Genomic DNA, 12281 nt, shown 5'->3' with positions numbered 1-12281 from the left:
GAGTTTCTGTTGTTGAAGGTAAGCTTATGGTACTCCCTCCATCTCCAACACTCCCTTCCCTAGAACACCACCATAGTACAGGAAACCCAAAGAGATGTTGTTCTAGTTAAATTCTTTCATTCAAAAGATCAAAAACTTGCTCAACCACTGGAGACAATTCAACAAGGACTGATTTAAAAAAAGAAACCCAGCAAGGATTTCCATAATCTGCCTTATATTGCATGAAAACAGGAACCCCGTTTAGGAACAATTTGAAGTCTCATCAGAGTGCCTTGCACCTAATGCTGTTGGTTAGCATGATGATAAATGAATATAAACTGTGACGGCTAATTCAGAACTTTCATATCTCTCTAAGAAATGCAACTGACCCACACAAATATAGTCAACTCATCTTTGACAAGGGAATAAATACAATACAATGAAGAAAAGATAGTCTTTTTAACAAATGGCGCTGGAACAATTGGACATCCACGTGCAAAAAAAAATGAAGCTAGACACAGATCTTACACACGTCACAAAAATTAATTCAAAATGGATCACAAACCTAAATGTAAAATGCAAAACTATAAAACTCCTAGAAGACAACGTAAAAGAAAACCTAGATGACCTTGCATATGGCAATGACTTTTTAGATACAACACCAAAGACACGATCCATGAAAGAAAGAATCAATAAATTGCACTTCATTAAAATTAAAAATTTCTGCCCGTGAAAGACAATGTCGAGAGAATTAGAAGACAAGGCACAGACTGGGAGAAAATACTTGCAAAAGACATATCAGATAAAGGACTGTTATCCCAAATATACAATGAACTCTTAAAACACAAAGTAAGACAAATGAACAACCAGATTAAAAGAGGGGCCAAAAACCTTAACAGACACCTCAGCAAAGAAGATATGCAAATGGCAAATAAGCACATGAAAAAATGCTCCACGTCATATGTCATCAGGGAAGTGCAAATTAAAACAACAATGAGATCCCACTACACACTGCTTAGAAAGGCCAAATCCAGAACACTGACAACACCAAATGCTGGTGAGGATGTGGAGCAACAGGAACTCTCATTCATCGCTGATGAAAAGGTAAGATGGTACAGCCACTTTGGAAGGCAGATCTGTAGTTTTTTATAAAACTAAACATACTCTTACTATATGAGCCAACAATTCCACTCCTCAATATTTACCCAAAGGAGTTGAAAACTTATGTCCACACAAAACTGCAGCTTTACTCATAATTGCCAAAACTTGGAAGCAATCAAAATGTCCTTCAGAAGGTGAATGGATACATAAACTGTGGTACATCTAGACAACAGAATATCATTTGGCACAAAAAGGAAATGAACTATCAAGCCATGAGAAGACTTGTAGGAAACTTGAATGCATATTACTAAGTGAAAGAAGCCAATCTGAAATGGCTACATACTGTATGATTCCAACCATATGACATTCCGGAAAAGGAAAAACTATGGAGACAGTGAAAAGATCAGTGGTTTCCAGGGGTTGAGGGGTAGGAGAGGGATGAATAGGTGGAGCATAGAGGATTTTTAGGGCTGTCAAACTACACTGTAGGACACTGTAATGATGGATACATATCACTATATATTTGTCCAAACTCACAGAATGTACAACACCAAGAGTGAACCCTAATGTAAACTGTGACTCTGGGCGATGATGTGTCAAGTAGGTTCATCAATTGTAACAATTGTAGCACTTTGGTAGGGGGTGTTGATAATGGAGGAGGCTATGCATGTGTGGGAACAGGGGATATAAGGGAAAATTTCTGTTCCTTTGCCTCAATTTTGCGATGAACCTAAAACTGGTATAAAAAATAAAGGCCATTAAAAAAACCTAAAGTATTCTTAATAACCCAGGTCTGCACCAAAACCACTATACACTCTAGTCTGGTTTATGTTTTATTTTATTATATATTGTGTTTATTCAGTGGAATTCAATTAAAATATCATTGTCTATTCAAAAAAATGCTACTGAGAATTTATGTTATTTTATCATTTTTAATCATTTAGATTTTGACTTGTATGAAATTTTTTGCTTGCTTGTATTTGAGTTGAGGTGGTTAAGAACCACCCTAATTTTCAATTAACCAACAACCATGAAGCACTGCAGGACACAGTGCTAGGAGACTTGGAGTGTCAAAGAGCAATAAGATCCAGTTCTTGCCCCAGAGAGCTCATGACATATTTGGCAAAACAAGGAAAGCAAACATAACAGTCAATCAATGTTTCTTGAATATTTATCTAAACCAAAAATAAGTTGAGAAACAACCCATAATGGGCTATAATGCAGTAAATGGTTAATTTCCACATGGTTGAATAAGATAACAGTTGTGTTCAGAGAATGAGAGCAATAGAGATGGAGTCATTCATCCATAAGAATTGGAATACAATGGACAACTCTGACTTTTGTCACTTTGATAACCAAAATTCATATCCAATGCTTTCTTTAAAACCTGCAAATACAATCCTAATTTCCAGTTTGTCCCTAAAGAACCAATAGTTTTTTGCAGTTTAATATTTGTGGCATACCTGAAATGAGTGTCCTCCCCCAGACTGAATGATTCCCCCTAGAGGCAGTCTGTGTTGTGAGCTCTCCACTGAAGCCCATCCTCTTGGTCACACAGGACCTTGGGCCATGCTCGCAGTCTGCCCATGTGGTGATTCATCTGCCCACTTCTTCTGTCCATCTGGCTTCCTTTGGTTCCCCATGAAGCTATTATAGCATCATGCTTCGGAAAAAGCATTGATTGATCTAAATATACCAATTCTAATCCCCAGAGCTAAAAATGATTTTAGTTGAATACCACCAAAGGTCCCTACAACAAACACCAACCAAAAGGAATTGCATGCCTAGCAAAACCCTTTTCTCGCCCTGGTTGATGGATTGTATCAATTAAGCAACACCCCTTACAATAAAATACAGGACTGCACATTAACTACCATGGAATATTAGAGCCGTGTTCTTGTCTGGAGTTCTTTTCCATGGTTTCTTCTACCACATTGTTAACCCATAGTTAAGCTCTGATAACTCCACAGCTTGCTATTCTCTTCCTCTTGGTTCTATCAGTTTTACATTTGTAATTACTTTATATGGCATCTCTTCCTTTTATTCTTTCATTCTGCAATAGATAACCTCTCTCATGGTTATTTCTATGGTTATTTCTCTCATAGTTCTTTCTATGCCTCAAAATGATAAATATCTTAATCTTCATGGACATAACACAATAAAAAATCACTCAAGTGTCTATTATCTTTGAACTATTGGGTAACATAAAGTTGTGTATGTATAATTATCACAGCTTCCGAAAGTTTTCAACACAATTATCAAAGTTCTGGAATAGACTCAACTGTTATAACACCTGTATGTTCCCCAAATATACAGAGGTGCTTTTCCAAATCAAAATCCATGGATCAGAGATAGTAATAATCTATTCAAGCACTAAACTAGGGGGTTTACATACATTATTTATTTTAATCTATGTAATAACATTGAAAGGTAGCTATTATTATTTCTGTTACCAATTATAAAATGGAGCATCAAAAATTTATGTTCCTCCCTCCACCAAGGTCTCATGCAAAAATTTAGTTGGTTCTTGGGTCCACCGCAGGTCTCTCTGTCCCCAAGCATACATCGTTCTTATTCTTTTACCACTAATCTTCTCTTCCTCCTGCAAGTTGACAGTGTGTCATTGAACTGGCTTTCAACTTGTCAATAAACTTTGGATTTTCCATGATATTCTGGAGTTTTTCTCAGAAAAATTTACTTTAAAAATGCATGTAATTGGTCAAGTCTAACAGAAAATGATGGCAAATGAGACAACATCTCAAAATGAATATGTTTGAGAGTTTATGAAAATTCATTTATTTTGATCTATTTAACTTTTGGTTCCTTTAGGATCTATGGAAGGCAGACTGCATAGTGTTTAGGGAGATCAAATTACTCAGCTATATCTGGATCTATAACCAAGCTCGGCCACTGCCAACTTATACACCCCTAGGCAAGTAGCTTAACCTATTTTCTAGGCTGTAAAATGAGTAACGCTGCCTTAAGGGTTACATAAAATAACAATGTCTGGGACATAGCAAGTACTCAATAAAAGAGTCCCTGCTATGATGATGATGATCATGACTCCTGCAGTGTGGAAATACATCTTTCTAAAGTGGAAATTTAGTCAAACCTCCCTAAATCTTTCAAGGTGAAGTTCTCATTTCTTAGTATGGCATGTAAGACTGGTCGTGATCTAGCCACCTCTTCCTCTTCAGTGCACTCTCTCAGCTTTCCACACTCTGCTCTTTGTGCCGACTGTGGGGTACTGCCTCAAGTCCCCTCTTACCTCATATGCATTCTGCCTGGACTCCACACAACCTCCAACCCTTGGGTCAGGCATGAAGTCCTCCAATATGGTTTTCTTAGCCCATGTTCCGCCTACACACCCGTCAACCCAGATTTGCTTTCCCTCCTACTGTTCCCATCATACCCCATGCAAGCCTGTAGCATAACAATGATTGTTTGTCCATCTGGAGTTACAATCACTGTTTAATCATTATCTCCTCAATTAAAATCAAGTTCAATATTAAATGATTCAAAGGTGCACTCTTCATGATATAGGCTATTTCCCTCTGAAATTTGGACTAATATCACCAATTTTGGTTACGTCTCGGCTACTAAATAGACATTAGGCCATAAATGCATTTAAAGTGCAGATATGGCATTTATTCCTTAAAGAAAAAAAAAACAAGTTGAGACATTAGATAGAAAGGAATCAAGAAAACACAATTGTTGCATGAATGTTATCAAAAAAGTTTTTATTGTTTTGTTCTTAAAGTGTCAACCTTCAAAAAACAAAAACCAGTTTAAGAGGTAAAGCATTTATTTGGGATCAAAGAATTGCAATTCAGGGACCACAGATTTAGGTAGAAACACAAATATTGTTCCAGTTACAGGGTGAAAGAGAAGGGTTTTTATGAGGAAAGGAAAGGGGTAGTTACATGAAAAGAAAAGAAAGAGGAAAAAAATCTTTTATAGCTGTTTATAAGCTAGGTTATTCCTTAGCTGTACAAGGCTGGTTATCAATTCTGTCTTCAGGAAGAGAGCCCATGATCATCAGCCTTTGTGGTCAGGATATCCGCCTTCCTGTTAGCTTTACAAGTAGTTCTTTGAAGACAATGTTGGTTTGGCCCAGTCCAAAGATCCATCCTCGTTCAAACAGTCCAAAGGTTAAAAGAGTAAGATGTGTGGGCAGTTCCTCTGGAATGGCTGCTCTGGCTCTATTTTTAAATGGCTCCACTTATGCCAGCTTTTCACATTTTCCCCTTTTGATCATGATCTTTCCTTGTAAACACCATTGATCAATCATTGGTAAGCAATGCTGGTCATTTATTAAAAGTATTGTTGATCTTTTGTCACCAGGAAGGCTCATTCCTGGTACATCATGTCCCTTATCACCAGGAAGGCTCATTCCCCATATGTCATGTCCCACATAGGAGGGAAAGTGGTTTCCTTAGGAGCCTCAGAACACACTTGAGCAACAAGAGTACCAGAAGAGAGGAAAGCCTTACCATCATGCTCCTTTAAGGGCAAGCATTTTCTGCAGTTTCTTGAAGTTTCTCATGTGAAGTTTCATAAGCCTTACTAATCACTTCAAAGTGCTGAGTGACAATTATCCAAGAGATATTTTTATAACATCGAGCTATGCAGAGGAGACAAAATTTCACAATAGCAAGAATTACTATAATAACAAACAAAATGCTAAGTCCAAATTGGAGAATAGACCTGAACAAGGAGGCAATGGCTAAGGACAGCCAGCTGAAGAGATCAAAGAACCACAGGATGTCAGTGTGCACTGCATTTAACCATTTGGCTTATGCTCAAATTCCGTCTAGTTCCGCCTTTACCTTGCCAGAGGTGTTTAACCGACTTCAACAAGAGGTATTTACGGCAGTTACAAATATTACCTCTTAAGTCTTTGGAGGTTATACTGATGAGGCAAAGAGTTCTAGACACTTAGCACAAGGAATTAGGGGAGAAATGGCAGAGACAGTGGTAATTAAATGTACTAAAGGATCTCTGGATTCATGTACAGAATGAGGCTTCTGATGACAAACCCAACAGTCAGAAAGATTTCCCTCTTTCTGTAATAGATTGGGAGATGGACAAAAAATATTTACTGGTCTGGCCATCTTTTTTTTTTTTTTTCTGTGAGGAGGACTAGCCCTGAGCTAACATCTGATGCCAATCCTCCCCTTTTTTCTTGAGGAAGATTGGCCCTGAGCTAGCAGCCGTGGTCATCTTCCTCTACTTTATATGGGATGCCGCCACAGCATGGCTTAACAAGCAGTGCGTTGGTGCACGCCCGGGTTCGGAACCTGTGAACCCTGGGCCACCACAGTGGAGTGTGCGCACTTAACTGCTTGCGCCACTGGGCTGGCCCCTGGTCTGGCCATCTTTGGAAAACTTTTTGCCTCAGATGTCAGCTGCTTCTCTTCTTAGTCAATTTGATTTGGAGGTTTCCAGCATTTGTACAGGACCAGATGTCAGGTGGAGCCTTCTTTTGCTGTGAGATGTGTCTCCAAAGTTCAGTGTCTCTAGTTCCACAGCAGAGTCATGGGTCAGGAGCACTTGGTAAGGTCCTTTCCAATGGGGGTCAAGGGCTGTCTTCCTCTCATACACTACCAGGATACCCAGTCACCAGGCTCTAGACTGTGACCAACAGAATGCCTTAAATTGGAATCTGGGAAAGCTACTTTAACCTGCTGGTGATAAGACATTAGAAACTTACAGTAGTTGGTCATACTGGCATAAGACAACAAGGGATCAGCAGAAGGTTGTGTACTAATAAATAGACATTGGTCTCCTGATAATTATCTCATGTGGAGTGAGCTTATGTTTTCCAAAGAGGTACTGTGAACAGTCAGTGAGACCAAAGGCAATACTTTAGGCCAGCGGAGTCCAGTCTACAGGTATATAACAAAACCTGAAAGACAATTAACAGGACTAGAATCTAATATCTACAAAGGTGCTAACATAATTTTTTTCTCTACAATTACCCTAATTTTTTTTAATACGGTAAAAAAAAGATAATCACAGTACAACTAATTTTTTTATATTAAAAATTTGGCCTGATTAAGTGAATAACAATACTGAAATTTTCTAAATCTGGAGGGATCAGGTAGGGAGAAAAAGTAAATGTTTCATCTTTGTTCACAAAGGTATGTCTTACCAAACTGCTGATAGCTTAAGAGAAAAGATTTCTTTAAATTTGGAAAAGAAAACATTAGAGCATCCTCCTCAGTTCATGTAGTCTCATGTAATTAATATTTGTTCTTAATCTTTTATTAGCAGTTTCATGAAGCCATCAGTTTCCCTGTCAGATTTCTATAATTTCTTTCCCAGTTCCGTTTATGATCTGCAAGTTTATCAGAAACCTAAATGCTCTATACACTAACAACGAAGAAGCAGAAAGAGAAATTAAGAATACCATCCCATTTACAATTGCAACAAAAAGAATAAAATACCTAGAAATAAACTTAACCAAAGAGGTGAAAGATCTGTACACGGAAAACTATAAAACATTGCTGAAAGAAATTGAAGAAGACACAAAGAAATGGAAAGATATTCCGTGCTCTTGGATTGGAAGAATTAACATAGTTAAGATGTCCATACTTCCTAAAGCAATCTATAGGTTCAATGCAATCCTTATCAAAGTTCCAACAACATTTTTCACAGAAATAGAACAAAGAATCCTAAAATTTATATGGAACAACAAAAGACCCCAAATAGCCAAAGGAACCCTGAGAAAAAAGAACAAAGCACGAAAAGACAACCTAACAATTGGGAGAAGATATTTGCAAACCATACATTTAATAAGGGGTTAATCTCTAAAATATATAAAGCACTCATTCATCTCAACAACAAAAAAACTAACAACCCAATTAAAAAATGGGCAAAAGATCTGAACAGATATTTCTCCAAAGAAGATATACAGATGGGCAACAGGCACATGAAAAGATGTTCAAAATCATTAACTATCAGGGAAATGCAAATCAAAACTACAATGAGATATCACCTCATGCCCATCAGAATGGCTATAATTCACAAGACAGGAAACAACATGTGTTGGAGAGGATGTAGAGAGAAGAGAACTCTCATACACTGCTGGTGGGAGTGCAAACTGGTGCAGCCACCATGCAAAACAGTATGGAGATTCCTCAAAAAATCAAGGATAGAACTACCATATGATCCAGCTATTCCACTGCTGGGTATTTATCCAAAGAACTTGAAAACACCAGTGTGTAAAGATACATGCACCCCTGTGTTCATTGCAGCGTTATTCACAATAGCCAAGACTTGGAAGCAACCTAAGTGCCCATCAAGGGATGAATGGATAAAGAAGATGTGGTAATATACACAACGGAATACTACTCAGCCATAAGAAACGATGGACATGGATGGACATTGAGGGTATTATGCAAAGTGAAATAAGTCAGAGGGAAAAGGTCAAATACCGTATGATTTCCTTCATTAAGTAGTAGATAATAACAACAATAAACAAACACATAGAGACAGAGATTGGATTGGTGGTTACCAGAGGGGAAGGGGGGAGGGAGAAGGGCGAAAGGGATAATTCAGCACATGTGTGTGGTGATGGGTTGTAATTAGTATTTGGGTGGTGAACATGATGTAATCTATGCAGAATTAGAAGTATAACGATGTACACCTGAAATTTTTACAATGTTATAAACCAATGCTACTGCAATAAACAAAAAATTTAAAAAAAATAACAACAATATTAATAACAACAATCATAAAGAAGTTAAAAAAAAAAAAAGAAACCTAAATGCTAGAGTAAGTGTCAGAGTCTTTTCCATGAATATCTCTGAAGATGAAACATATTTGCAAAAGCATCAAAGTAAAACAATAACTGTCTATAAAAGACAAAAGATTTCAAATGGCATGGTTAAAGATCTGATTTCAATGAAATTGACAAGGAAATTTGGTTATGTCTGTGACATGCAACATTTTAAATTAAAACTAGAATTATGAGTGATAATGATATACCAGGATATATCAGATTTTTAGGAATTTCATACAATTTGTAGAACACTTAACCTAATAACATTCACCCACCAATACAACCTAAGAAGGTTTATCATCATATATTTGACAATGTTTCTTATGCAATTTAACGTGCCAAATAAACCTAGTTAGTTTAATATATCCCTTTTTGTAGGAAGAGATAATAAATTCTTTAAGATGTCCCAGGGGGCCTCTGGAAATTCTCAAAGTTACTTTCAGGTAAAAATATATATATATATATTTAGGATTTGAATTTGGGGAAGTTTGTCAAAAATATTTTAAAAATTTAAAACAGTCAAGTAGAATCATAGGTCACTGTGAAACAATACTTAGTTATCCATTTAACTATGGTGACAATTAAAGACTTTCAGGCAAATATAGAAAGTTAAATGGTTGTAACCTTAACTCTTGTAATTAAAGACCTGACAAAAAAACAACAAAGGAAATTGTTTTCATAAAACATAAAATCCCTGCCTTTTAGGTAGACTTATTGAAAGGTAAAGAAAAACCTTTCATAATCGCTTTATCAAGAGCAGACTAGAAGTCCAAGAAACTTTGTCCTTATAATGGAGAGAAAACCAAGTTCTAATTTTGCACCAGCTTACTTTTGATATTAAAACTCATTTACTTAATTAAATTTATTCCAATCTTAGCCAGATTAACCATGCACAAAACTCTTTTCTCAGGGTTCCTTTTCCACAAACCTTCTATAAATTTCTTTTTTACTTGTCCTTTCCTCTTTCCTATGACCAGTTTTATTTTACGAAAAATTTACTTTCTTCACAAAAGTATCTCCATTCCTTATACCTTCTTTTACTGAAAAGATACATTTTCTTATAGCATAATTTTTCTTATGTGGCACAAGACATGTTTACTAACAGATCCAAACATCTTTTAGTTTTTCCTGTAATAAGAAGCCAAAAGTAGATAAACCTATTGTTATCGAGCAAGGGCTTGCTGCCCAATACGCATAGAATCCAATACTTTTCTTTGAGAAAAGAAAAGCCTTTATCATAAGGTCAATTGGCAGAGATAGGAGGCAAGGCTCTCAAATCTGTCTCCTTGATCCAGGGTTTGGAGTAAAATTTAAAGTGTTAGGGAAGGCAGGCTGACGTGCAGAAGCACTGGCAGGAAAGGTTTTGATTGGAAGGACTTTAAACAAGACCATTTATGGTAAGGTATGAAAAGGGGCTTTAACACTGTGTCTTCCTGGACAACCAGCTCCCTCGTTTCTGAAAAGATTCTGGCTTTCGAGTTCCAGTCATGTCTTGATCCTTTGGTTCCATGGGTGGTGAGGGAAGCTTGGCATCCAGGTGTTACTTCCAGTCAAAATTTTCTCCTCTGTGTATGCTTCAGCTACGTGATTTTCAGTTTTGGCTCACTCACTGCCCCTGCAAAATAATTTTGACATTCTGTATAGGGCCAGTTTGAATTGATCCTGTGGTTACACTATGTTTAATAATTAGTGTCTAATATTTTATTTTATTTGGCAATAATCTAGGTACTGAATAAATTTTTGTCATTTTTCTTAATTTAGCAAAACTCTAAGGTTTTAAGTTACCAAAAGGTTTTGAAGTTATTTTTAAGTACTTATACCATAATACATAATTAGTGCTTAAAAGTTTACCTAAAAGGCCAGCCCCAGTGGCCTAGTGGTTAAGTTTGCACACTCCACTTCAGTGGCCTGGGTTCAGTAATGCTGATAACTCTAAAGATATGCCTATTTTAATTAATTCAACAAACTTAAATTAGCTTTAATACCAAGTATTTTCCTAGATCATATGATCCTGAAATTCATTTGGGTTAGTTTCTATTATACTTTTGAGAGTATACTCAATTCATATAGTGATTGTTTTTAAGGCAATTAAATAGAGCTCTCTAAAAATTAATTTTGATAATGCCATCTGGAGGTAGAAAAATTTCAGGCATATACAACATACAATACATATATAGAGACACACACACAGAGACTCCAAAGCTACTGTTTTAAAATTACTGCCATGAATTAGGTACAGTAATAAAAAACTCACTAGTTATGAGAAAATACTTGGATCCAAAATCTGTTTTGGCAGTTGGAAAAAATTAAGTTTATCTTCTGAGATGGCTAAGCTTTTTACTATAATTGATACTGGCTCAACACAAGGTTGACATAATGGAAGACATACTGTAGAAAAGAAACCCTATTGTAACTTTGAATGACCTCTGATTGACTAACCCAGACATGCTCTGTGGATTTTATGGCCCCTCCAAGCTGCTATAAGTTGATAACTTTGTTCTTCTGAGTTCCTTAAGAATGTGATGACCCCCAGGCAGAGAGTCTATGCTGATAGCCATCATCAATGACACCTAAAAGATCAGGGTATAGGGCGTTGCTCCAGTCTCTGATACACACCCAGTAAAAAAAAAAGACTATCAGGAACTAAGACCAGATGTCTGCTCCCACCCAGAGATCAGATGGATGCCCCCACCCAAAGACAAGATGCCTCCCCAACACAGACACAAACCCCCTGTACAACTGGCCTGTAGTCTTTGTTCTGTAAGATGGTTCTTTTGGACATTAGTCGGCCATCTTCCCCTTTGCTAGCAAGCTGTAATAAAACTCTTTCTTTCCTACCTCCTTGCCTCTTGACTATTGGCATGTCTTGTGGCTGGCAGATGACACCCCCCCTTTGGGTGGTAACATTTGTGGAGCAGACTTTTAAGATTTATATTTGCTCCAGACAACTAATCTTTGGGCAAGAGAGCTTTTCTAGCAGCTTGTAATTTTTTTTAGAACAGCTACTATTCCCTTTTTTTTGCTTTTTTTAGTCTTAGGAATCTGGGAAGGCTCTAGATAAGAGTTCTTGGGAGGAGAACCAGTAAAACTTTTACATCTCAAAGGCACAAAGAAGGAATGCAAATGCCTCGAAGATGGACTTTGTCTTCTTAAGGCCAGAATACTTACAAGCTTTTCAAGATAAGTTGGGGAGGTTTTGGAAGTGGTGAAAAGAAATGGTGGAAATCGAAATGGTGAAAAGAAATGGTGGAAATTGCCTCTAGAGCTGCATTTCCAGTTTTGCAAAGATTTGTAAGATATAACTAAAATGACATCATAAGTAGATCCACTCATCCACCAACATTATCCTCAATTTGTGTCTTTCCCTCTGGATACATAATTTGATTTTAGCTTAGGGAGGAAAGCCTAAAAAAAA

This window comes from Ceratotherium simum, chromosome 19 (genome assembly GCF_057802395.1).
Source record: "Ceratotherium simum simum isolate JZ-2026a chromosome 19, ASM5780239v1, whole genome shotgun sequence".
NCBI classification, from domain to species: domain Eukaryota; kingdom Metazoa; phylum Chordata; class Mammalia; order Perissodactyla; family Rhinocerotidae; genus Ceratotherium; species Ceratotherium simum.
This window is presented reverse-complemented; position numbering follows the sequence as displayed.